The sequence below is a fragment of the Natator depressus genome, chromosome 3 (genome assembly GCF_965152275.1).
Source record: "Natator depressus isolate rNatDep1 chromosome 3, rNatDep2.hap1, whole genome shotgun sequence".
Classification (NCBI taxonomy): Eukaryota; Metazoa; Chordata; order Testudines; family Cheloniidae; genus Natator; species Natator depressus.
In genome coordinates this window covers 68,699,642-68,724,808 of record NC_134236.1, presented here as the reverse complement: position 1 = coordinate 68,724,808, position 25,167 = coordinate 68,699,642, and the positions used below count along the sequence as shown (strand labels likewise).

The following is a 25,167-nucleotide window of genomic DNA, read 5'->3' as shown; positions in this document are numbered from 1 at the left end:
ACCCCAGCTGTTCTCGGATCCGGGACTCCTCTGCAGGTGTACGGGGACAGGCCAGGGGAATGCACCTCATCCTCCAGCAACCAGACAGAAACCTGCAGAAAAACTAACAGAGGCCTGAGGCTCCATTAATATTTCCACAGTCCCTTTCCTTGCAGATTTACCACTGGTTGCTGGGAGGAGGGTGCGCATTCTGTCTTCCCTCCCTCCCCCGCCCCCATGCCTGGGGGGTCCTGGATCTTGTAAGAGCAGGGTTGATTGACACAGAGCCCACAAACTGATTCGTGTACTCCTGCACCAGTGCCAGTTTTAAAGGTGTGAGCTCTCCTCACCTGCCTTGGCTAGAAACACAGGGTTTATACAGCTGGAGAACTGCGAGTCCCTCCTTTCCAGAGACACACAAGTGCATAAGATATCAGGACCCAAGATTGCTACAGCCTGATCTATAGAAAAGCAGTTTGATGATTTGTAGGCTTTTCAAATGTTACTAATTTCTTTCCGCTGAGGCCTTTACAGTGGGATTCATGGTACCAAAAGAAACCTGCCTTTACAGGCATCGAAATACGAAAACCAGAATCCACTTTTAAAAGTTTAAGGACCAGCTCCTCAGTTGGTGTAAATCTGAAAAGCTCTGTTGAAGTCTATGGTACTATAATTTACACTAATTTACACTACTGTATGCATTGTTCATTTAATAGCGGGTGTTATTTCTGTCTGTTCTGTTCTGCTATTTCTTGGGGGGGTTGTATGGATTGTGTTTCTAATGGTGCAGTTGTGGCTTCCTGGGACTGAATTCTGCATTGTATTGATGTAAGCAGAGTCAGGATGAGCTCTACCCTGACATCTGGTGGTAAGTTGTGGCGGGTTGTGGAAAAGAACTTCAGGGGCTGATCTCATTTGCATAGGCACACCCACCCCGCCTAGATGGTCACTTTGGCTGCTGTGGGATCCCCAGTTTCTCTGTTATTGGGGCAGAAAGAATAAAATGTTATTATCCTGATTATGTGAATCAAGGACAGTGGAACCGTACTTGGCTTTTTGTTATGATGGAGGCACTCGCCATCAACGAAATAGCACTCGATAGGCCAGGGAGATGGGTTCCAAAACTCAGTGACTGGAGAGAGGCTGCGGACAGGCATTTGTACTTTGTGGTATGGGCCCTAAGTGCTAACTGCACTGCCTTCTCTCTCCACTGTGGAATAGCAGAGCTAATTTTGATTCTATTAGGAGTCTGGTTACAGATTGCAGAGCTGAATTCACTTTGGGCCAATGGTGCCGCAGCGCTGGGGCTCCCCTACTATGAGCTGAAATCACTGAGTACTGTGTTAAGTAGCAGGGAGCCTGAAGATATATTGATGAGTGGCTTGCAGGACGGCTACTGGAGAGGAGCAGCTGGCAGAGTGGCTCGCAGGATGGCTACCAGAGAGGAGCAGCTGGCGGTGAAGGCAGCAGCAGAAACCCATAGAGAGGCGGGGCCATCGGAGCATGTAAGGTGCCCCTTTACTCCCCCTGCCCATTTCCACACAGGCTGGGGGAGTTAAAACTCTGCAGATGAACTTTTGAACTCTGGACTCACCAAGGACAGAGACAGAGATGTTTGGGTTGCTGGACTTTGGGACCTTGGGTGACTTTTGGGTTGCTGGACTCAAGAACCAAAGGGAAAGGACATGCCCCAGTTTGCTTGGGGTGGGTTTTTGCTCATGGGTTGTGTTATGAATCCTGTTGGTGGTGTTTTCCCAACATAATGCCACATTGTTTCTCTCTCTTATTAAAAGGCTTTTGCTACACTCAGACTCTGTGCTTGCGAGAGGAGAAGTATTGCCTCTTAGAAGCACCCGGGGGGGTGGTATATATTTGTCCCAGGTCACTGGGTGGGGGTTCGAGCCGGTTTTGCATTGTGTTATTGGAACGGAACCCCTAGATACTGAACCCGGCCCTTGTTGCTGCCAACTCTGACGGGCAGAAGGGTTACATTTAAAAGGAAGGCAATTATTCTGGGCTAGCTCCTTCTTTGCATGCTGAGAATAATTTTTGGTTTCTCGCAGGATTAGAGGAGGAATCTCTCAGTTGTTGTTAAACTGCAAGAAATCTGTTGTTTCTAATTCCCTGAGAGGTGCACCTCCTAAGACGGAACTGTTACGCTGCCATGGTTTGGTTTATGGGGCTGGGCTTGTGTGTAATGATAAGAGGCCAGGAAAATGATCTGCAGGAAGGGAAGGAAGAATTTCTAAGAAGTCTGCTTTCGTGATGAGAGAAGTGGTTCCTGGAGCATGTGTCACTTCTGATGCAACAGCATGTGCCGCGGGGGGGCAGGTTTTCCAAGTGAGAAGCTGGGGAACATTTGTCATGCAGGAGGGAGTTGTGGCACAGGAGATGGATTTGATAGGGAGCAGGGGACTGTGTACAGGAGGGCTTTGGTGGCTGGAACAGAAAGAGAGAAAGTAGTACTCATTCCTCCATCTCCCTTTCCTTAGCCAAGCCACACACACCCCCCACCCGCCCTCTCTCATTCACCTTCTCACCTTTGATAATTAAAACTGGGAAGAAATTACAAGAGAGAATGATGTGGAAGGAAACAGAATTTGCTCCTGTGCTTCACTTAGATTGTTTTCTCCCATTCCCAATTCTTTTATCATATTTTCTAACCAGTTTCCTCATTATTTTTGTTTAATTGCAAAGATAAATTCATATTTGTGAGGTGCACAGATACTGTGTGACAGGAACCACATAAGTGTGTGAATAGATTTACCACTTCTCTGGGCTTGCCACTAAAGCACAATCCATTTCAGAAATCCCAGACGTACACTGAGTTTGAAGATTAGATAAGTATTGGGGGGGTGGAAATTGGATCACAATGAATATTCACTTCAACTTTGGCTACATCACAACAAAGCCTATCATAGACTATATCTTCATGGATGACAACAAGAGTTTATGGTAGTTGTCCGGGATGTGGGGTGGGGAATCTGCCATGGAAATACAGGCTTGCTGATAAAGCAATGACTGAGTGCTTCACACAGCAACTGAACTCGGAGTTCAGAGCAGAGGTTTCTATCTGGCCCCCATCAATGGGTAACTTTACCTCATTTTTTTTAAATGGTATTTTACCATCAAAACTACATTTTGTACACATTTTAGTATGCTGTGCATTTCCTGATCACAACTGCTACAAATTGATTTTCCTAGAGAAAGTATAGGCTTGGTTCCTCGATCCTCTCTGCAGGTTTTTTATACAACTAATTTAAATGAATTTCTTGGAAGAAAATAACATCTGCTCGCATTTCATGCAATTCTATCATTTTTTCTCTCTTAATGGGAGTCTTCATGCCCTTTATATTTGCAGATAATTGATTCAATATGGCAATTAAATTAAGTCTAGAACAAAGCGTAAATCAGTCTTAGGAGGTAAAAGGCCCATTAAATGTATTTTAACGGTTAACTGGGTTACAAACCCCCCTTCAGCATTCTTACAATTCAGATATACATGTACCACCATCTAACTTTTTATTTTTAACAGAAACATTGCTTCATACAGGATGGAAGGAGAAATACATAAACAGAACATACAGGGACAGGTGATTGTTCCTAAGGCCAAAAAAAATGAAATAAAAAAATACCAAGCCATAGGTTGAACTACAGAAAATGTCAGCCTGAAATTAAAATAAACTCTGCAACTGCTAATACCACAAAACAACAACTTTAATATCCAGTTACTAGTTCTTCAAGACAACTTACATTCAAGTCTCCAGGTACATATCAGCTCCTACAAACAAAAAAGAAAAGAAAAAAAGATGTTCCCACACATTCATTAACTGGTGAGTTTGAAAACATGAATTAAAAAATCCAGCCGAGGGACATAATACCTCTTACAGTGCCATTCACTGCACCCACACAAAGCCTGAGTAATCAGGCGCCATGCAGGAAAAGTCTGGATAGGTAGGGCAGAGCCCCGAGTTGAGGCAAATGTATGCTCCTCCCCCATGGCCTTTATTCCAAATAGCGGGTTCAGTCTGCTGGATAACCTGTGTAAACTGTGACAGGGTTGGGCCAGATGGCGACAGGAGAGTAATAGAAGGCAGATATATTAGCCCCAGGTTAAGTAGGTCCCTTTTCCCTGGGTAAGATAACAGGGAAGGTTCCAGAACAATCAGGAACCTTCTGGAGACAATTAAGACAGACAGGCTGATTAGAACACCTGCAGCCAATCAAGAAGCTGCTATACTCAATTAAGGCAAGCTAATCAGGACACCTGGGTTTAAAAAGGAGTTCACTTCAGTTTGTGGTGCGTGGGTGAGGAGCTGGGAGCAAGAGTTACTAGGAGCTGAGAGTGAGAACGCGGACTGTTGGAGGACTGAGGAGTACAAGCATTATCAGATACCAAGAGGAAGATCCTATGGTGAGAATAAAGAAGGTGTTGGGAGGAGGCCATGGGGAAGTAGCCCAGGGAGTTGTAGCTGTCGCACAGCTGTTCCAGGAGGCACTCTAAACAGCTGCATTCCACAGGGCCCTGGGCTGGAACCCGGAGTAGAGGGCGGGCCCGGGTTCCCCCAAACCTCCCAACTCCTGGTCAGACACAGGAGGAGTCGACCTGGACTGTGGGTTCAGAAAAACGGCCAAGCTGAGGGCTGCTGTGAAGCTCCAAGGCAAGCAAATCTGCCAATAAGTGCAAGACCCACCAAGGTAGAGGAGGAACTTTGTCACAAAACACAGATGCCAAAGCCCATCCTAAGGTTGCTCACCACATCAGTTTTGCACAGTAGCCCAGTACAAAGCTCAGGGTCTCGTAGTTATCTCCCTTAGGAAATATTTTCTTTTTCCGAAACAGCAGTGATGTTTACACACTAACCCACCTTTTCATCCTGACACTGAGGACTTTCCTGCGAATCACTATCTCTGACCACATACCTGAGGATTCTCTCTTGCCACACCAATAAAGTATTATTGTCTGATGATTGATGATTGGTGATCCCTCAATTCAAGGATGATCTCTACCACAGAATTACATATGGGTCCTGAGAAGACTTAGGAATCCAATCCTGGAACTGCAAATCCGCCCGCAGTAGGTAAAGACATTTCATGGCAGGCCAGCTGTCTGCTGGGAGAATGTTCTTTCTTTTTTCTTCCTTCTCTCTCTCTTTTCAGCTTCAAGGACAAGGCACTTCTCCTCGAAGCAGGCCACTGCCTGATGGAGAATATGGCCCCATTGATAACAGTGGCTTGCTCCTCCCAGCTTGTGATGTTCAGTTTTCTTAAGATATGCTTTCAGTGTGTCTTTGTAGCATTTCCTCTGACCACCGTGGAATTTCTGACCATGGGTGAACTGAGAGTAGAGGACTTGTTTTGGGAAGTGCGAGTCTGGCATCCACACACAATGTCCAGCCCAGTGAAGTTGGTGCATGAATATCATTGCTTCAATGCTGGTGACATTGGCTGCAGTGAGGATGCTGGCTTTACTGCAACGATCTGGCCACTTGACATGAAGGATCTTCCGAAGGCATTGTTGGTGATACCTATCCATACTCTTGAGGTGCTGTCGATAGGTCACCTAGGTTTCACATCCATAGAGGAATGTAGGAACAACAATTGTCTTATAGCCCTGGATCTTGGTTTATTGTCTAGAATTGTTTTAAACTGCTTTGCTGCTACTGTTCTGTTGACTCATCCATCTGCAGCATTTCTAACACCTACCACTGCAGCATCCAGGTGCAGTATCTAGCGTATGAACTGCAGTGAAACCCATTCATATCTATGTAGTCTTTCAGACCATACTCATCACCATTATATCTCTCCAGCTGGGACAGTCAATTCTCCACCCTACTCTCTGGTTTAGCCATTAGCTGATGACTTTGAGTGCACTACCAAGATTTCCTTGAGATCTCATTAAAAAGTTTTCCACTCATATCTGATAAATCATAGAATCGTAGGACTGGAAGTGACCTTGAGAGGTCATCTAGTCCAGTTCCGTGCTCTCATGGCAGGACTAACTATTATCTAGACCATCCCTGACAGGTGTTTGTTTAACCTGCTCTTTAAAATCTCCAATGATGGAGATTCCACAACCTCCCTAGGCAATTTATTCCAGTGCTTAACTACCCTAACAGTTAGGAAGTTTTTCCTAATGTCCAACCTAAACCGCCCTTGCTGCAATTTAAGCCCATTGCTTCTTGTCCTATCCTCAGAGGTGAATGAGAACAATTTTTCTCCCTCCTCCTTGTAACAAACTATTATGTACTTGAAAACTGTTATCATTTCCCCTCTCAGTCTCCTCTTCTCCAGACTAAACAAATCCAGATTTTTCAATCTTCCCTCATAGGTCATGTTTTCTAGACCTTTAATCATTTTTGTTGCTCTTCTCTAGACTTTATCCAATTTGTCCACATCTTTCCTGAAATGCGGGGCACAGAACTGGACACAATACTCCAGTTGAGGCCTAATCAGCGTGGAGTACAGCGGAAGAATTATTTCTTGTGTCTTGCTTACAACAGGATACTGGGCTAGATGGGCCTTTGGTCTGACCCAGTATGGCTGCTCTTATGTTCTCACACTCCTGCAAATACATCTGTAGTGAAGCTGAGTGGCGTCCCTCCCCACAGGAGAGCGAGGGACCATTACGCTCCGCCTGGAGGGCAGAGCCTATATCATCCCGTCCCCCTCACCGGAAGTACCAGGGCGTGGCCAGAAGTATAAAAGGCAGGCCCTGTGGCACAGTTGGGGGAGAACCTGCAGAGGAGAAGGACCCTTTGCCTGTTCTGCAGCATCCCAGAGGGGAACCTATGCCTGGTTGTTCCCAGTTCCCAGATGCTAATGGGGACTGGACTGGAGTGCCTGCCGTGGTGTACCCCGAGGAACCGGAAGAGGCCTGGAGGCCACAAGTACCAAACCTCGGGGAGGCAGGAGATAGCCCAGGGACATCCCCAGTGCAATCGACTGTGGCTCAGTTGGAGTGTTGCAGCTGGTCCCCACCGATGCAGGGGCACCTGCCCCTACCAGGGCTCTGGGCTGGGACGCAGTGGAATAGGGTGGGCCCGCGTCCCCCTGCCAGCCCGTTCCCCCCCACACACACACCCCCCGGCCCCGGGGTGGCCAACTCCCTACACTTCCCTGAGAAGCTCCTGTGCTGGAGAAGGAGCCTCCCTTACCAGCCCCCTTGTAGATTGTTTGTTTGCTTTCTGCCTGATCTCCACCCAGGCTAAAGCCAGCCCTGAGACTGTTTTGTTGCTGGCTGCCTGAGCATCCTCAAGCCCAGGCCCCAGGTCAGTTATAGACTCTGTTTAAGGGCTAGCAGCTTGAGCTTGAGCTAAAGCCTGACCGTGGCTGTTGGTCGCCCAGCCCTATTGTGGGCTCTTGACTATCCTGCGGACTCTGGTCCTGGCCAGATGGGACCAGACTGAGTGGCCTCCCTCTGCACAGGAGAGTGAGGGACCATTACAATATCCCAAAATGATGGTCGCTTTTTTTTTGCAACAGTATTACAGTGTTGACTCATATTTAGCTTGTGATCCACTGTGACCCCCAGATCCCTTTCTGCAGTACACCTTCCTTTGCAGTCATTTCCCATTTTGTGTATGTGCAACTGATTGTTCCTGATTGTGGAGTACTTTATATTTATCCTTATTGAAATTCATTCCATTTACTTCAGATCATTTCTCCAGTTTGACCAGATCCCTGACAACTGTTAAAAACTCTAGCACCAGACCTGTGCACATCTCTTTTCTAGGCCTCTGCAGGGAAATGTGTCTTATATTATCTTAAAGTTATTCCTACTTAAAGAGTGTTATGAAGAATAAAATGTACAATTCATGTTTACAAGTTTACATTTTCCAGAAGTGAGGAGCCATCCCACAGGGCATCCTCCTCCTCCTGAAGTCTGGAAGAGGGAAACATCTAATTGCCTATTCATGAGGCAGCATCAGTTTTCCAGGGAATGCAGAATTTTGAAGGAGGGTACGCAGAGAATAGTGATGATTATAAAAACAGTAGCTTCATTAATTCAAACTCCCGGAATGAACACATACATAAGAAGTTAAATCTCAGTTCTTTATACTCTATCGGTGAAATGTCTCTCGTTCTATCTCTTTGAATTACCCTCTTACCATAATTATATGTAGCTCATATATAAAATGCAGCCAATCAATTGAAATATAGCCCTTGAAAATAATAGCATCATAGCCTTCATATAGTGGAGAAGTTACAGTCTCCTTATAACTTGAACTGTTGCCTCTTGAGACCCTAGCGCATATCAGGAATTCTATTGTGATAAAAATGGTCTCCAATTTCCTTCTGGTGTTAAAGTCTCAGGACCGATTTCAGTCTTCGTGTTCCAAAGTCGATAGGGTTGCACCTGTTGAGACCAGGACTGACCTTCACCCTCATTTTGTAGACCCAGTGCATTCCTTTTTTAAAATAGTGTATAGTCGTGCCACTTCCTGCAGGGAAGCTCATCAGTTCTCCCACAGTGATTGAGACTGAACGTAATTAGGGTTTCTGGAAAGTGAAGCTGAGAGTCATTGACACTCTGAGTCAGTACTGCACTAATGCGCTAGGATTGTGCTTGGGGACAAAATGTTGTTGGAAGGGTTTAGGGAGCCAGCTACGTGAACTCCATCAGCCAAACCACTTGGGTTCAAGGAACAGCTTCCACCTGGGGGAGTTTTGATCTGAATACGATGTTGTGTTTCATTGAGATCAGCATGTATTATGTTCCACTGTAGAACATGTATCTTTTCCTGTTTATTTAAGAATTCTATGCCCCTCAATCTTGGGAGTCTTTCTCTCCCAGTGTCAGAGACCAGGATGTAGGCAGTCATACCTGGTGCTCAGAGAAGGAGTCAGGCCTCCTGTTGTTAGAGCAGGAGTCAGTTGCCAGAAATAGAAGCCCAGGGTTAGAGCCAGAGTCATAGGCCAGATGCCAGAGCAAAGGGTTAGAGCCAAAGTCAGAAGTCCAGAATCAGAGCCAAGAGTCAGAGCCAGGTTACCAGGAGTGAGGCAAGGCAGGGGCAGGGGCTATCACAACTCTGGGCAAACACTTTCATCAGCCACTGAACAACTGCAGCTGGGCTTAAGGGCTGGTCTGCTAACTCTTCCTACCAATCAGCTGCACTCTTTAGGTTGCCCAGAGACTGGCAGTGCTCCAGGCCCTGATTCCTGACACCCAGGACTGTCCTGTCCTCACATCATCCCTTGAGTCTGAAAAATGACCCCAGGCCTGAGTATAAACATTAATATTTTGCCAGAATGCACTTGTCTGAGGGCAGATCCATGTGAGATGTTCAGGTCACTTTCCCAGTTACACTTTCTTCAGCAATATGCATAGATCTTAATGTCAGTTTACAACACCTTGAAATGAACTGTTAGCAGACAGTGTAAACCCTGTCTGTGCATTGCAGTTTGTTTTGTTTATCCATTAAGAGCCTAAACTGTCATTACTGCATATATTAGCCCAGAGAGATATTTTTAAAGCCAGACATCAAAGTCTATTGGACAGATAATAAAATGGCTCATAAAATTGGTTCCTTTCCCAGTCATAGTTGGTTCTGAGATTCCAGCTTCATGGAAAGGGATAGAACCCAAAGGGTGGAACTAGCACCGTTATTGCCAACAGCTATAGTTTTTTAAAGGTGACCTAAAAAGGGGAAGAAATTGAGTGTGTGCCCCTGTTTGCTCTCTTATTGTCAATAATGAAGACTGAAAGGATTTACTTTGTCTTGTTATTTGCTGCTCATTTTTACCTTACAAATATCAGGAACACCATACTGGGTCTTCCCTCTTTTTCTAGAGGGTTCCCTTTGAGGACAGATCTTGGAATGGGAACCCTCTCAGCCCTAGCCAAAAAAGGGAGAGGTGCTTTTAACAAAAGACAAATTTCAGAGTAGCAGCCCTGTTAGTCTGTATCCGCAAAAAGAACAGGAGGACTTGTGGCACCTTAGAGACTAACTAATTTATTTGTTACTCACTTCATCGGATGCTGTAGCTCATGAAAGCTTATGCTCAAATAAATTTGTTAGTCTCTAAGGTGTCACAAGTCCTCCTTTTCTTTTAACAAAAGAGTTTTTCTTGCAGAGTTTAAACAATCAGATTAAAAATAACTCCCCTCTGAATTAATCAGGTCTCTTTCCTTTCAACCTTCGGTGTCTTGTGATGTCATGAATCCTCTAGTTCTCCGAGAGTTAACCTGGGCTCTTACCTGGGTTTTAGCCCGAACTCCCCTACCATCCACACACTAAACCCTTGAACCTGGGTTTGCTTGCCCAGCTGGGATTATAGGTTTGGTCCTGGGTTTTGCTTAAAGGCAGGTTCTAACCCACCTACTTTGGAGCGAGGTTACAGCTGAAGCCTGGTTATAGTGCTCAGGTTTTAAGGGTAAGCCTACAGTGCAGCTGGTATTATGCCTCCAGGACCAGGTAAACAGACTTGACGTTGAGGACGTTGCAGCACCAGCAGAGGTTTGAGCTAGCTAACTGAGCTTAGACCAGGGCGCCAGGCAGGCTTGGACTGGGGTGGCTGGCCTGAGGCACTGCCCGCGTCACAGTGGCCACAGTGCTATTTTTAGATTGCTAGTTCAAGCTAAGCTAGTGCCAGTGTGTCCACCTGAGCTGGGAGGTACATTCCCAGCTGCAGCGTAGCCATACCCTAATAGTCCAATGATGCCATCCCATAATTCTCCAAGACTGTATTTTCCCCACGCACCTCCTGTGCCTGAGAAGCTACCTGCTGGTTTGCACATACCTGGTCATTTACGCTGTCATTCCATGCAGCCTGCTCCATTTCTGCACAGCTCAGCCAAACAATTGCGAGAAAATGTCATCCCAGTGTGCTGCTAGCTGGCCAGAGGATGATACCAGGGTTGTCGTTGCCCTCTGATGTGAGTGCAGGAAGGAGCATGATTTTGGGAGATCACCCAAAATCAGCACCTGTACAAGAGGACCTCCAAGAGGCTGGAGGAGGAGGGGATCAAGCAGATGGCTTTCCAGTGTGGGGAGTGCATTGGCCAGATTAGCATCCAGACAGTTTTGCAGGCAGCTCCATCTTGCCTTCAGCCAACCAAGTACACATTCCACAGCCATCCTGCTACTGCTGAGTGTGCGATTAAATCTTCTTCTGCCAGCTGCTCTGATGTCAGGGGAAGGCTTCAGGAGCCAGGGAAAATAGGGCATCCTAAAACAGTAGTGGGCGCAGATGCCCCAATGGCATGTTATTTGCTGAAACTGTTGTATCATAAATTGGATTTGAAAACAAGTTCTCTTGGGTGATTGCTGTTCTGTCCAGGACCTGGTTGTTTATAATCTGGTGTACTGTGGCCACTCATTTAGGTTTCTGGGTCTTGTAAAAAATCTTTCATGCCAGGCCTACTGGTTATGTTCTGACTACAAGTATTTTTGACACACATTCCTCCCCCCCCATCACAGTTTAGTAATTTGCTAAAATAAAACTACCTAGGTAGGGGAATTGACTTGATAGACAGTTGTTTCTTCTTTCTTAGTGATCTCCATATGGCTCACTATGATTTTCAGAAATTCCAAGGATCACCTGCTGTCTGGACTCTTGAAACATAATGTCACCCTCATTGTGCTTCCCCTATCTCAGAGGTGAAATGAGTTTTCATGATTCTGAATCATTGTATTTTAAAAAAAAAGTTTAGTTTTCAAATGCCCTTCATATATTTCAGCACAAACAGAATGTGGCTGTCTGGTGTCTAGATTACCAGCTGTGTCTCTGCTGACACTGGAAAGCTTAGGGCTTGTCTACACTTGGAAATTTACTGAAATAACTATAGTGATTTCAGTAAATTTCCAAGTGTGGACAAGCCAGAGGCTTTCTTGTCACAACCAGCAATGAATCATTCATTGCTTTAGCAGAATGCTGCAACGCTGTGGGCCGTGTCCAAATTCTTCTACAGCAGAAAGCTACCCAGTTCATAGTTGAAATATGAGCAATGCTGCAAATTAAGGGCCTGATCCTTTAAACACTAGCCCTTACTCACCTAAGTTGCCTCATTGTAGTCAAGGGAACAACTCACAGATGTAAGTGCTACTTGTTATGACTAAAAGTTGAAAAATTGGACCCAATGCATCCCTTGCGTGAGGAAGGGTTTAGAGGATCAGGCACTGAACTGCTCACGACTGACCACACATCAGTAAGCCAGTTTTAGTTTATCCAGTTCTGGGCCAAATCTGTCTTATGTAGTTATGTTAGGTACTTGCGTGACCCCCATCATTGTACTATCTGAGCACCTCCCACTCTGATGTATTTCTCATCTCCACACCCCTTGGAGGAACTACTCCTATCATCATCTCCGTTTTACAGATGGTGAACTGAGAAACAGAGATGAAGTGACTGACCCAAGATCACACAGGAAGTATGTGGCAGAGTAGGGAAGGGAACCTCGCTCTCCTGAGTACCAAGCTAGTGCCCTAACACCTGGACAAATTCTATCTATCTCCAAGTCTCACTTGTGCTTTGCACATTAGGTTCCAGATTCACCCCAATGGGCCCAGGGTCTCTGGGTCTGTTGGGGCAGCTGCTTTGAGGAGACAAACATCCCAAGAGAGGAAATACAGTGCTACCACTGCCACCTTTCCCAGGCTTACCACCAGAATGGGCAACTTTACATTCAGACTGGGGCTAAGCAGCCTTGAATCAATGCATTCCCTGGCCAGCACCAGCCAGTGCGGGGCTGTACAACCTGCCCCCAAAGGAGCAGGTGGCTAACACCACTGCACAGCCACTCTCTGCAGTCCTTCAACTCCCTGCAGGCTGTAGTCTAGGTTACATCAGCAGAAGAATTGAGCCCTGGGGCTTTAGAGCTCATCAGAAATATTACTTGAGGGACAACGCAAGCAATTTCTAAGAAGGCGGTACTCTTACAGCATTCATTCACAGCAAAGCTTTCCAGGAGGCAGCACAAGGCAACATCAGCAGTGTTCTGTTACAAAGACTGGTGCTGCTCCATCCCTGTGCCTGAGTCATCACAGCGGCTTCATGACACACAAGGCACAGATTTGAGGATGTCGCTTGAAAAATCCATATTGATCCAGTATTGGCAGAGGCGGGGCTAAGAGCAGCAGTAGCCTCATTTCACTCAAGTTTCATTAAGTCTATACAAGCTTGCAGCCGTTCACCCAAATGTTTTCTGACACTTCTTAATCAGTGATGTATTCATCCTGGCCAAACACAAACAGCTTCCTCTGCAGGTGCAGAGGCTCCCCAAGCAACAGAATTGATGTGGTTCCTCTGTGAAGGGGGAGCGCCTAGGTGTTGGGAGCTGGGCAGATGGTGTGAATCCTAGCCTCTGCATGGTGGCAGGGACAGGACTCAGGGATTTGCTGCTGCAGGCAGGAGGCAGAGAGAGGCTTTTAGCTCAATTCAGAAAACATTAAGAAGAGAGAAATTGCCAGACCAAACCAGAGGTGACCTAATCCAGTATCCTTTCAGTGACAATGGCCAGATGCCTCAGAGGAAGGTGTAAAACCTCCATAATAGATAATTATACAATAACATGCCTATTTCCTAACTCCAGCCAGTTAGTGGTTGTTTTATGTTCTAAAGCCGAAGGGTTTATATTCTTCCTTATAAATGTTTAACATTGCTAACATAACTGCATTAGTGCATGCAGTGTTGAAGAAGACCTGAAGAAGAGCTCTGTATCAGCTGAAAAGCTTGTCTCTCTCATCCACTCATGTGGTCCACTAAAAGATATTACCTCACCCACCTTGTCTCTCCTATATTCTCATTAGTCATGTAAGTGTCTACTTTTTGTTTTAATGCTACTAAGCTCTTGGAGTCAATGATATATTGTGGCAATGAGTTCCACAGGTCAGTTATGTGCTGTGTAAAAAGAATGTCTATTCATCAGTTTTAGATTTTTTGCCTCTTAATTTCCTTAAGTGCCCCTAGTTCTTGTACCATAGCTTAAGAAAGGGCAAATAAGAGCTCCCATACGTCCTCCTCTAAACAATCATTTTTCTTTGTTTTCCCCTCTGTCCTGGCATCGCCTTTCTAAACTAAATCACCCTAATCTTTTCAGCCTCTCTTTCTATGGGATGCTTTACATGCCTCGTCCATTTGTATGGCTCTGCTTTGAACCTTTTCTACTTTTGTTATTTTGTTTTTCGGATAGGGTGATCAGAAATGGGCACAATATTCAAGGGCAGCATATACCATCCACTTATATAATGGAATCCCTATTATCCAGTATTGCTGTTCATTATACCACTCACCATCTTGTTTCCTTTTTTTTTTTTTTAAATAATAAGCTGTCCACAATGACACCTAGGTCTTTTTTCCCCCCAAGGCGATTACAATTAATTTGTTTCTTCTCTTGTGCATCACCTTGTACTTTGCGACAAATTTCATTTGCCACCATATTTGCAGGCGGAGGAGTGAGTGCAGCAGGTGAAGACCTACCTGAGCTAGCTTTGATCTAACTAGCTTGACGAAGAAGAGCAGAGAAGCTGCGGCGGCATAGGTTAGTTGCCTGAGCACATACCCAGAATCCCAGCAGGGGTTGTGCTGCGCATGGCCCTGCCCAGGCTGCTCCGGCTTCCTGCTACCTTTATTCGAGCTAGCTAGTCAAAGCTAACTTGTGTATGTCTACAAGTGCTGCCGTCGCACCTCTGATTGCAGGGTCGATATTCTGTTTGGTAAGACCCATCTGAAGTTCCTTGCAAGTCTCTCTAGTTTTGATTAATCTACATAATTTTATTTTAAAACCGAGTATTTATATCATTATCTTACATCTCCTTTCCTCTGCCCTATGATATACCAGCACACAACCAGGCCTGGATCCAATGGAGAGCCTAAAACAAAGATGAAATCCAAAGACAGACTTGCAATTCAAGACCATGGGTCACTTTTGAATGGTCTTCCAGATTTCCTACTTTTGTATACAGTAGGAGATGTTGTTTCGGTTTCCATGTAGTGATGTTTGTATGACTATGCTGTTCCTCCTTGAGCCCAACACCTGTTTTTCTTTCCCATGATTTAAAATTTAGTCTTCAGAATCTATGTTCGAAAGCCCTTTCTGCTCTTACTTGTTTATTATACTATACTATACCATTATACAGAGATGGGCTGAACACTTCAGTAGTCTACTCAATAGACCATCCACAGTCAATCAGCATGTCCTTGGTCATTTACCCGAGAAACCCATCAAAGATTATCTCAATGTCCCTCCATCAGTTGAGGAAGTTATGAAAGCCATCAAACAACTGAACTCTGGCAAAGCCTCCGGAAAGGATGGTATTCCAGAAGAACTGTATAAAGTAGGGGAACTAAAAACTAATTTCCCCATGCTAATTTTCCCCCGACTGTTATTCACACCTTCTTGTCAACTGTTTGAAATGGGCCACCCTGATTACCACTACAAAAGTGATTTCTCCTCCTGTTGATAATAGCCCACTTTAATTGAATTGTCTCGTTAGAATTGGTAAGGAAACTCCCATCTTTTCATGTACTATGTTTATATATCTTCCTACTGTATTTTCCACTCCATGCATCTGATGAAGTGGGTTTTAGCCCACTAAAGCTTATGCCCAAATAAATTTGTTAGTCTCTAAGGTGCCACAAATATTCCTCGTTGTTTTTGTATAAAGTAGCAGACCCCAGGGCCATTGAGGTGTTTCATGACATCTTGAGTAGCATTTGGGAGGAAGAAGAAATGCCACAAGACTTCAAAGATGCTAGTACTATATCACTGTTCAAAAACAAAGGCAGCAAAGCTGACTGCAGAAACTAGAGGCATTGCTTTCCTCTGTACAGCAGGGAAAATACTAGCTCACATTCTATTGAACAGACTCATTGCAAACATATCTGAGGAGAATCTGCCAGAAGCGCAGTGTGGTTTCAGACCAGGTTGTAGTACTATGAACATGATCTTTGTCATAAGACAGGTCCAGGAAAAATGTGTAGAGCAGAACATGGACCTGTATGCAGTTTTCATTGATTTGACCAATGCTTTTGATAGGGTTAACAGAAAGGATCTATGGCAGGGGTGGGCAAACTTTTTGGCCGGAGGGCCATATCGGGGTTGCAAAACAGTATGGAGGGCCGGGTAGGGAAGGCTGTGCCTCTGCAAACAGCCTGGCCTCTGCCCCCATCTGCCTCCTCCCACTTCCCACCCCCTGACTGCCCCCCTCAGAACCTCCAACCCATCCAACCCCCCTGCTCCTTGTCCACTGACCGCCCCCTCCCAGGACCCCATGCCCCTAACTGCCCCCCCAGGACCCCACCCCCTATCCAACCCCCCTACCCCCGCTCCCCGTCCCCGACTGTCCTGACCCCTAACCACATCCCTGCCCCCTGACAGGCCCCCCTGGGATCTCTGACCCATCCAACTCCGCCCCACTCCTTGTCCCCTGACCGCCCCCTCCTGGGAGCCCTCCCCCAGGGCTCCCCCCATCCAACCCCACCTGCTCCCTGTCCCACCCCCTCCCAGGACTCCCCGAGCTCCCGGGACACCACTCCCTAGCCAACCCCCCCTGCTCCTTGTCTCCTGACTGCCCCCTTCCCCGAACCTCCACACCATCCAACCGCCCCCTGTCCCCTGACTGCCCCCCAGGACCTCCTGCCCCTTATCCAACCCCTCCTCTCCCTGCCCACTTACCAGGCCACTCAGAGCGGCAGGACAGGCTTATTGGAAAGCCTGGGAGGTGGGCGGGTGCAAGCTGCACTGCCGGCGTCGCTAAGGAGGGGCGGGGGGCGAGCCTCCCTGGCCGGGAGCTCAGGGGCCAGGCAGGATGGTCCCGCAGGCTGGATGTGGCCCGCGGGCCATAGTTTGCCCACCTCTGATCTATGGACAAGTCTGCATAAACTGGGCTGCCCAAGAAGGTTCATACATATCATCCGTCTGTTCCATGACCACATGACAGTACAAGTGCTCCCCAGTGGTGACTTTTCTAACATGTTTGAAATCGCGAATGGAGTGAAGCAAGGCTGCGTACTTGCTCCAGTGCTGTTCAACTTGTTTGTTGCCTGTGTCCTCAGCCATGCCACAAGGGACTTGATCAGGGGATATACATCCACTACTGACTCGATGGCTCCCTCTTTGATCTTCGAAGACTTAATGCTAAGACCAAGACACTGGAGAGACTTCTCATCAAGGCACTTTTTGCAGATGGCTGTGCCTTGATGGCCCATAGATAAGCTGAAGCATCCCAGCTCTTCGGCCTCCCCTCAGTCTCGGGAAGACAGAGGTCTTGTTCCAACCAGCACCTCATTCCAATGCACCAGCGCCAGCCATCTTCCTCCAAGGCACACAGATGAAAAATGTGGATCAGTTCCAAGTATTTGGGCAGCACCATCTCATGTGACTGTTTCCTTGATAAGGAAATCTCCTCCAGAATTAGTAAAGTCAGCACGGCCCTTGGCCAACTCCAAACAAAAGTCCTTAACCAACACAACATTCATCTCTCCACCAAATTGAAGATCTACAGTGCAGTGGTTCTACCATCTTTATAGATGTCAAATTAAACAGCTTGAGCAATTTCACATGTGCTCCCTCTGTTCAATAATGAGCATTCTCTGGCAGGACAGAGTGACCAATATTAAGGTCCTTGAGAGAGCAAACACAACCAATATTGAGGAAATGTTATTGAGAGCACAACTTAGGTGGACCGGACATGTCATCAGAATGGAAGACCACTGTCTCCCAGAACAGATCTTGTATGGGGAGCTGAGTCAGAGCAAAAAAAAGCAGGGTTGTATATGTAAGCGCTTCAAAGGTAATCTGAAGAGCAATCTTCAATGGACTGGCATCAGTCCCAAAGAACTTGAGCAAATGGCTCAGAACAGGACTCACTGGTGGTCTCTGACAAGATCAGCATGTAACAGGTTTGAGCAGGATCGACAAATTAATCTCCAGGCTGCACGTGAAAGGCACCACAGAGCTGCATCATCAAACATCATAAATACAGACTTCCCATGCCCTCAGTGCGGCTGACTCTGAGCATCAGGGTTTGGACTTCAGAGTCATATGCTTGGCCATAGATGAGAACTGTGACAAGATCGTCATCATCATCAGCGATGGACTACGAACCCGTATCATATACTACAAATCGTCGCTTATCTTTTACATGGGCTTCTGGTCTCGTGTTGCCTGTTTTAGGGCATATATTTAGGAAGAACATATGTTGCCCTAAAGAACACTGAAGGATCACAAAAATCATTTACTAAGAGTCTCTCCCGGCTCTTTTCAACTGAGTGGCCCTGGTTTTTCATCAAGGCTGTTCCCATAGCTCCTCTGGTAATGCAGTGCAGCAGAGGTACCGTGATCATGGTCTAGTCTGCATCACTCTGACACTCCTCTTTGCCACTCTCTGGAAAGAAGAACCATAGACTTGGAGGATTATAAGTAAAACTGTTATTACTGTTGAAAGAAATTTGGGGTAGGAAAGATGGGTAGAGGTAGAATTGCAGGTGGAGTGACGTGTGGGGAAGGGGAAATGGTGGCCTTAAATAAATGAACGAAAGACCTGCAACCTGACTTTAATTCTAAGGTATGAGATCTCCGTTGGCATGTGCCCTTTCTTGAGACGATGCAGGGTGAGGAAGAACATACGTACAGGGCTGGAGTCCTTGGACCCCAAAATAAATAAAATCTTTGCATCCTTCCTTAATCTTTGTTGTTTTATTGAAAACTCAGATTCACAAAGAAGAAAATCCTATTAAGCTACCCATACACCATAGCAATAAAGTTTGTTTTAAAAAATCTCCCTCTCCTACGCAGTCCCAAATCATGTAGGAGGCTTTTATTAGATTTCAATTAGATAGCTTTCTTCTGTCACACAGCCCGGGAGCACGAGACACCGGCTAGCGAGAGGGAGAGGGAAGGTGAGGAGTACTGACTCAGGAAATCAAATGAAAAACCGAGCAAAACAAAATATTTATAGAGGTCAGTTTTTAATCTGGAATCAGTTGAAGATAAATTTCTGCAAGGTAGAAGGTCTCTCTTTCATCCAGCAATCCTGCCTACCAACCTGCGGTATGTGAAAGACCAGAAAACAAGAGTGCAGTATATCTATAATAAATTACTGGAGTTTAATCACGATATCAATTTACCATAACATATCTGCAAGGACCAGAGCTAGGAGAACTATCATGTCACTACACCAACATGTATTTACGGAACTAAGGCAATTATTGGTGCTGCTGCTGCTGCATTGAGGCTATTCGGAGTCCCTGCTTGATGATCAATATTACTGTTTGTTTTCTGGAAGACTCCATTTTTTAAGCCTGTGGGGATGGATTTTGCTCTGCTACACTAATATAAGTACAAAGCAGCTCGATTACTTCCGTGGACTTACTCCAGATTTATACCAGTGTAACTGAGAGCAGAACTCGCCCTGTTGTTTTCAGTGTAAGACATCACGTTTTCTTCCTCCTTCCGCACTGAACTACTATAAACACCATATATTATATCCCCCACGATCCTCAATGATATATCAGAAGTGAGCCTTTTAATTTCGGGATGGTCTCAGTTAATTTGTTACTTGTTTCCTCCTTTATTGTTTATTACTCTTGTCTGCGAGCACAAATAGCAGCATATGGTTTCCTTACAGGCATCATCTCACATAAAGATTAGTTAAGGCACTGTGCTAATGTTGCCTAGGTTGCACTCCAGTCGTATTTAGGTATTTTGCATAGCAGTCTCATTTCCTTATGGATTCAGGCACAGGCGAGCTGGAAAATAAGTCCCAAAGGAACCTACTCAAATGCATCTCATCATGTATGAGGAACTGCAGCGAATAAGGTGATGTAATATCGATTGTCCATTAATAAGGAGGATGGGAGTGTCGGCCAAAGGAATTAAGCTCATGAATAGCAGATAATGAGGAAATAATGAGAGAATTGGTGTAGTAAATGAAGACATAAATGCATGTAATACAAAGCAAGAAGCATTTACTCTGACCCCCAAGACTTGCTCTCATATTAGTGGACAGTTTTCGTAGTATAATGATCATTAAGGTTGTAATCTCCATTACAAGAAACATAAAGATTCCTCTCACTTGTACAACACTGTGCATTCCTCTTCGGTGTTAATAAAATTGGTTCCACCAATAGTTATGATTCCTTGGTTTAATCATCTTTGAGTATATTATGCTTTCGAATGATGCAGTTGCAGTCAGAACAGCGACCAGTCATCTTCATTTCAACAGCTTGTTTTTTTCCAGCGCCTCAATACAATCCCTTTTAGAGTACATAAGTGCTGTCATCATGGCCCATTTAAACAGCACTTCAGAGAGGTTCAACGTGTCAGCACAGATGCGCCAGTGGTTGCTTTGGTATTTTTCTCTCTCTTTGATAAATACTACTACTCCTTTATAGTGGAGGACTACTTAGGAGCAAATCCATATCATGTGAATGTATCAAGAGTCCTTCCAGACCAACACATCTGCAGCATACTTTCTTTCCTTAGTTACATACCTTATGCATTCAGGTAGATGGGGCAAGGGTCTGGGACAGCTAATGCCACATTTTAAAATATCTAAGTACTTGCTTGGATTTTAAAGGAAAAAGAAGTGTGTGTCTACACTCTGGAACACAGCTACAGGAGAACTTCTGACCTTGTTTCTTCTCCGCCCCCCACTGTTAAATCATCAGGGTTTCCTGTTTCGAGTTCTTATTGCCACTGAGAAAATAGCGCTGTGAGGAGTGGCTTGAATGATAAGTGATTAGCTTCACTAAATCACACACACACACACAATTCTATAAGTGCGTGTTTATTTATCTAGCTATGAGTGTGTGGGGGGGGAGGGTGTCTTACCTTGTCCCCTGTCTGAATGCACCCAGGTCTCTGGTTTTCCCCCTCTCAGCTATTAGTTTAGCTCTCCAGCCACACTTCAAAGTCCTCCCCCTCCAGGGTAACAAAGTCCCAAACAAGAGTCCAAATGGATTGTGAAGTTCCTTTGCTGGGTCAGAGCTCTCTCAAGAGCCTGTTCATCTTCACCTTTTCACCCAGCCTCTAGCTGAAGTCTTTCCCCTTGATTGCAGGGCTCAAACTCTGCTGGGTTGTAGCAGGTGAGGGACCCTGTGCTGTTAATTAATGTATTTATTTAGGCTGCAGCCTTGTTCTCCAGAAGCTGAAATGCTGGCCCTTATGGTTGTGGAGAAAACTAAGTATAAGCCGCTACAGCAGTTCCTGCCTGAATCTGCAGAAAGCCTGAAACAAGAGCAGAGAGGTGTACATTTCCCCAGCCATTTCAATACATTAGCTCAGATGCCCAATTATGGTAATTTAATAATCGACATCATTAAAATCCTGTCGCTGATATAAAAGCACAGAAGGAAGGAGAGAAAAGACCACAGATATGCACAATCTGCTGTGAGTGGTGTCTCCTTTTGCTGCCATGAGTGGATGGAGTTTGGCTCACCTTTTCTCCTTTTCATTCCCACCTGTGTGGCCTAAACAGCAGAGGCAAAGAATGGAGCCATGTGGTGCACAAAGAGGAAACCAATCCCATAGAGCTCAGTGAGACATCCAAGACCCCCAACCAGCAAGCACTCCCAAACAGTCTGGAACAGGCCTGGCCAATGGTGGGCATATTGCTAAGCAGTTTCCCCTCTGCTCTAATGGCAGCTGCTCCTCCATCTCATGGAGGATCTCTGTACATTCATGCAGCCATCACTGCCTCTGTAATTTGATGTAATACACTTAGACTTCTGTAAGACATTTGACTTGGTACCACATAATATTTTGATTAAAGAACTAGAACAATACAAAATTAACATGGCACACATCAAATGGATTAAAAACTGGATAAATGACAGGTCTCAAAATGTAATTGCAACCTATGATCATCATCAAGTGGGTGTGTTTCACAAGGATGGGTTCTTGGCCCTGTGCTATTTAGCAGTTTTATCAATGACCTGGAAGAAAACATAATATCACTGACAAAGTTTGCAGAGGAGACAAACATTGGAGGAGTGATAAATAAAGAAGAGGAAAGGTCTCTGATACAGAGCAATCTAGATTGCTTTGTAAACTGGATGCAAGCAAAAAATATGCCTTTTAATCCAGTCACATGTAAAGTTATACATCTAGGAAGAAAGAATGTCAGTCATACCTATATGATGGGGGACTCTGGATGGGAAGAAGTGACTTGGGAGTCATGTTGGATAATCAGCTGAACATGAGCTCCCAGTGCAACGCTGTGGCCAAAAGTGGTGATGCAATTCTTGGATACATAAACAGGGGAAATACTGAGTAGGAGTATTTGGCACTGGCATGACCACTGCTGGAACACTGTGTCCAGTTCTGGTGTCCACAATTCAAGTAGGATGTTAATAAACTGGAAAGGGTCCAGAGAAGAGCCACAAGAACGATTGGAAAATGTACCTTATAGTGATAGCCTCAAGGAGCTCAGTCTTTTTAGTTTAACAAAGGTTAAGGGTGACTTGGTCACAATCTGTCCTACGCAGGGGACAGAAATAGGATAACAGAGGGCTCTTCAATCTGGCAGACAAAGGTATAGCAAGAGCCCACGGCTCGAAGGTGAAGCTAAAGAAAATCAGACTGGAAGTAAGGCTCTAAATATTCTAGTTCAAACAGGAATTATTTCAGCAAAGTCCTGAAGTTATACAGAAGAGCAGAGTAGATGATTACAGCGGTCCCTTCTGGCCTTATAATACATGAACCTATGGGTTAACCTTGTTTATAACCATGGGGATTAGAAACAATTATTTGCAATGATACCATAGATTCTGACATCTTCAAAAGATTCTGGAAGCAGGAGCCCTAGGCAACATGCTGATTGTGCGTATGCCTTAATCTAGCCTGGGCAAGGGTGTATCTGAACCAGGGGCACTGGAACAGGGGGAGCCAGAGGGCCATGGCCCCACCACTTTTAAATTTTTACCGGCCATAAGGATGAGCAACGGGGGAGACAAGAAAGAGGAAGACACCTGATTAAATTAACAGTAGGAAAATGTAGAGCAAATAAAAGGAAATAATTCTGCACAGAGCATGCATTTAGCCTGGAATAAACTGCTGCAAGAGGTCATTAGAACCAGTACTGAAGATGGACTGTAAAAAGGACTGGATAAATTTGTAACCAAAATTACGTTGATGTTGTATATAAATACATCCTGATGCTTCTCAATACAAAGTAATTAGCATAGCTATCAGAAATAAACTCTCCCCCTTGTACTGTATTATAACGCAATTTGCTAGGTCCATTTGTTTGTGCAAGTTTTTGTTTGTTTTGTTATGCATTTCCTCATTATCCTCGAAGACTGGGTATTGCCCAGTGCTGGAAGCTGGATAGAGGCACTTAATGAACCTGCTCACAATTAAAACAGCAACAAAATAGATTTTGTGGGATATTTGTCATTTCAGGAGATAGAAATTCTGTCAGCTTCTTGGTACTGAACTGTTGTGATAGAGCAAAATTAACTCATCACAAAACAGACTATTCAAGAAAGTGCCAAAAACTCTTAAAACCCGTCTCAGCCAAGTATCCATCAGGAAAATTGTAGCAGTATTAATTTGTTTCTTTCTGACTGACAGCAGTGATTTCCAAATGTGTGCAAGGGGTACCATTTTTTATGCCCTCTGTGAAAGGCGGCCATTTTAAAAAGCTTCAGGAATTTCAAAAAACCATTATTATTTTGAGTATTGTGTGTATGCTGCGAGAAGCTCTCTGAAACCAAAACAAAGCCATTGCAGTTAAAGTGGCGGCAGCTAAGTCAGCTGCATGGTTGCTTTTCATTCCCTCTGTGAGATAAGAGAATCCAAGCAATTTTAGAACCTTTAGAAATTCAATGTTATTTTTTTAAAGGTTATCTGAAAGCAAAACAAGTTTTTAAAGCAGCCACAATGGCCGTAAGAACAGTTGCCAGCTTGGGCCGCCCCAGATCTGTGCACAGAGGAGAACTTCACACCCTGATCTTCTCCCATAGGGCTGCAGGTGGATCAGCGACCTTGGCAGCACTGTTTCTTCCTCCAGCCCTGTATAGGTCACCCTATGCAATGGAAGGGATGAAGAATGAGTGCGTTTGGGAGGAGGAGTGGGAAATCTGCAGTCAGGAACAGGAGTGGCAGGGGGAGGAGATGCACATTTTCCCTTTCCAGCCCCAGGGATCTCTTCCATGGACCGCTTTCTTTGGGGTTTCTGAAGGCAATTGCAGCCAGGAAGGGTGTCTGATGCAACTGGGGCTTGAGGTTGGATTTGAACTGGTGACTTAAGCTATACAAGGAAAATTCTGAACCAAGGTTTTACTGAACTATAAGCTGGTATTTCACCCATGCACACCACACAGGCAGTGGACAAAAACATGACTGAGAAATGCAGAGACAGCTCCGAGGATAGACTGGATTGGTACTTCTCTGTGGTGCACGTTTCTCGTTTTTAGGGTATTTCTGTGATTATCTTTAACTAAGGACCACAAATGGGAAAAGATATGGAGAGAATAGGTAGCAGCTGACAAACGTGGGGGGATTCCCCAGGTGGCATAGAGCCAGCATGACAGCTACATGGAATTCCCTTAAAGCCCCCACTGCACAGCTACAGCTATTCTTGGCTGCAAGAAGAGACCTTTGAGAATACAGGCAGCCAAGAGTTGAAGCAGCCCTGTAGCTCATGCCTGAGGCTGACCTGGTTCCTAGCCATCCCTTTAATGGAGGAGGCACAAAGGTGATATAAAGCCCCTTCCCCTCACCACTGCTGCCTCTCTCACACACCACAACCAGGTGCTGTGCCAAATGGAGCTCAGGTGCACAATGAATCAGGACCATGAGTTTGATAGATAATGGGGTGCATACCTCCCATTGTCAGAGCTGAGAATTTTTAATTTTCTGGGCATGATGCAAAGCCCATCTCTTATACTTGCAGAGGCGCTGACTTGCTATGGATACAGGGTGTTTGACTTGGAGTTATTATTAATTAGTATGAGGTATCAAGGTTGCATTAATGTCGGAGTACTGGCAATGTGATAGGTTTATTAACTATCTTAATTTTTGTAGTGAATATTGTCAGTTTAATGACTGTGAAGGGCTTAGGATAAAAGATTGGCTACCATCTAAGTGAATAAACAGCTACTAAATCTTCATAGCTCTTGTAGAACAAGGTCAAAGCAATATGTGTGTATGTGAAAGAGGCAATTACTTTCACATATGAAAGATGAATAACCCAAGCCCGCATTACTTGCACACCGAAGACTGCCATTTGACTTGCCCAC

The 25,167-nt window shown here is 45.1% G+C and overlaps 1 long non-coding RNA gene across 1 annotated transcript in view; it reads right to left on the bottom strand.

The window, feature by feature from the left end:
• The window catches only part of LOC141983899 (uncharacterized), a 75,686-nt gene that overhangs the window by 746 nt on the left and 49,773 nt on the right, over nt 1-25,167 (bottom strand). Inside the window, exon 2 of the long non-coding RNA XR_012638562.1 lies at nt 3,733-3,760. This is a non-coding gene — a long non-coding RNA (uncharacterized LOC141983899). The remainder of the gene's footprint in view (nt 1-3,732; nt 3,761-25,167) is intronic.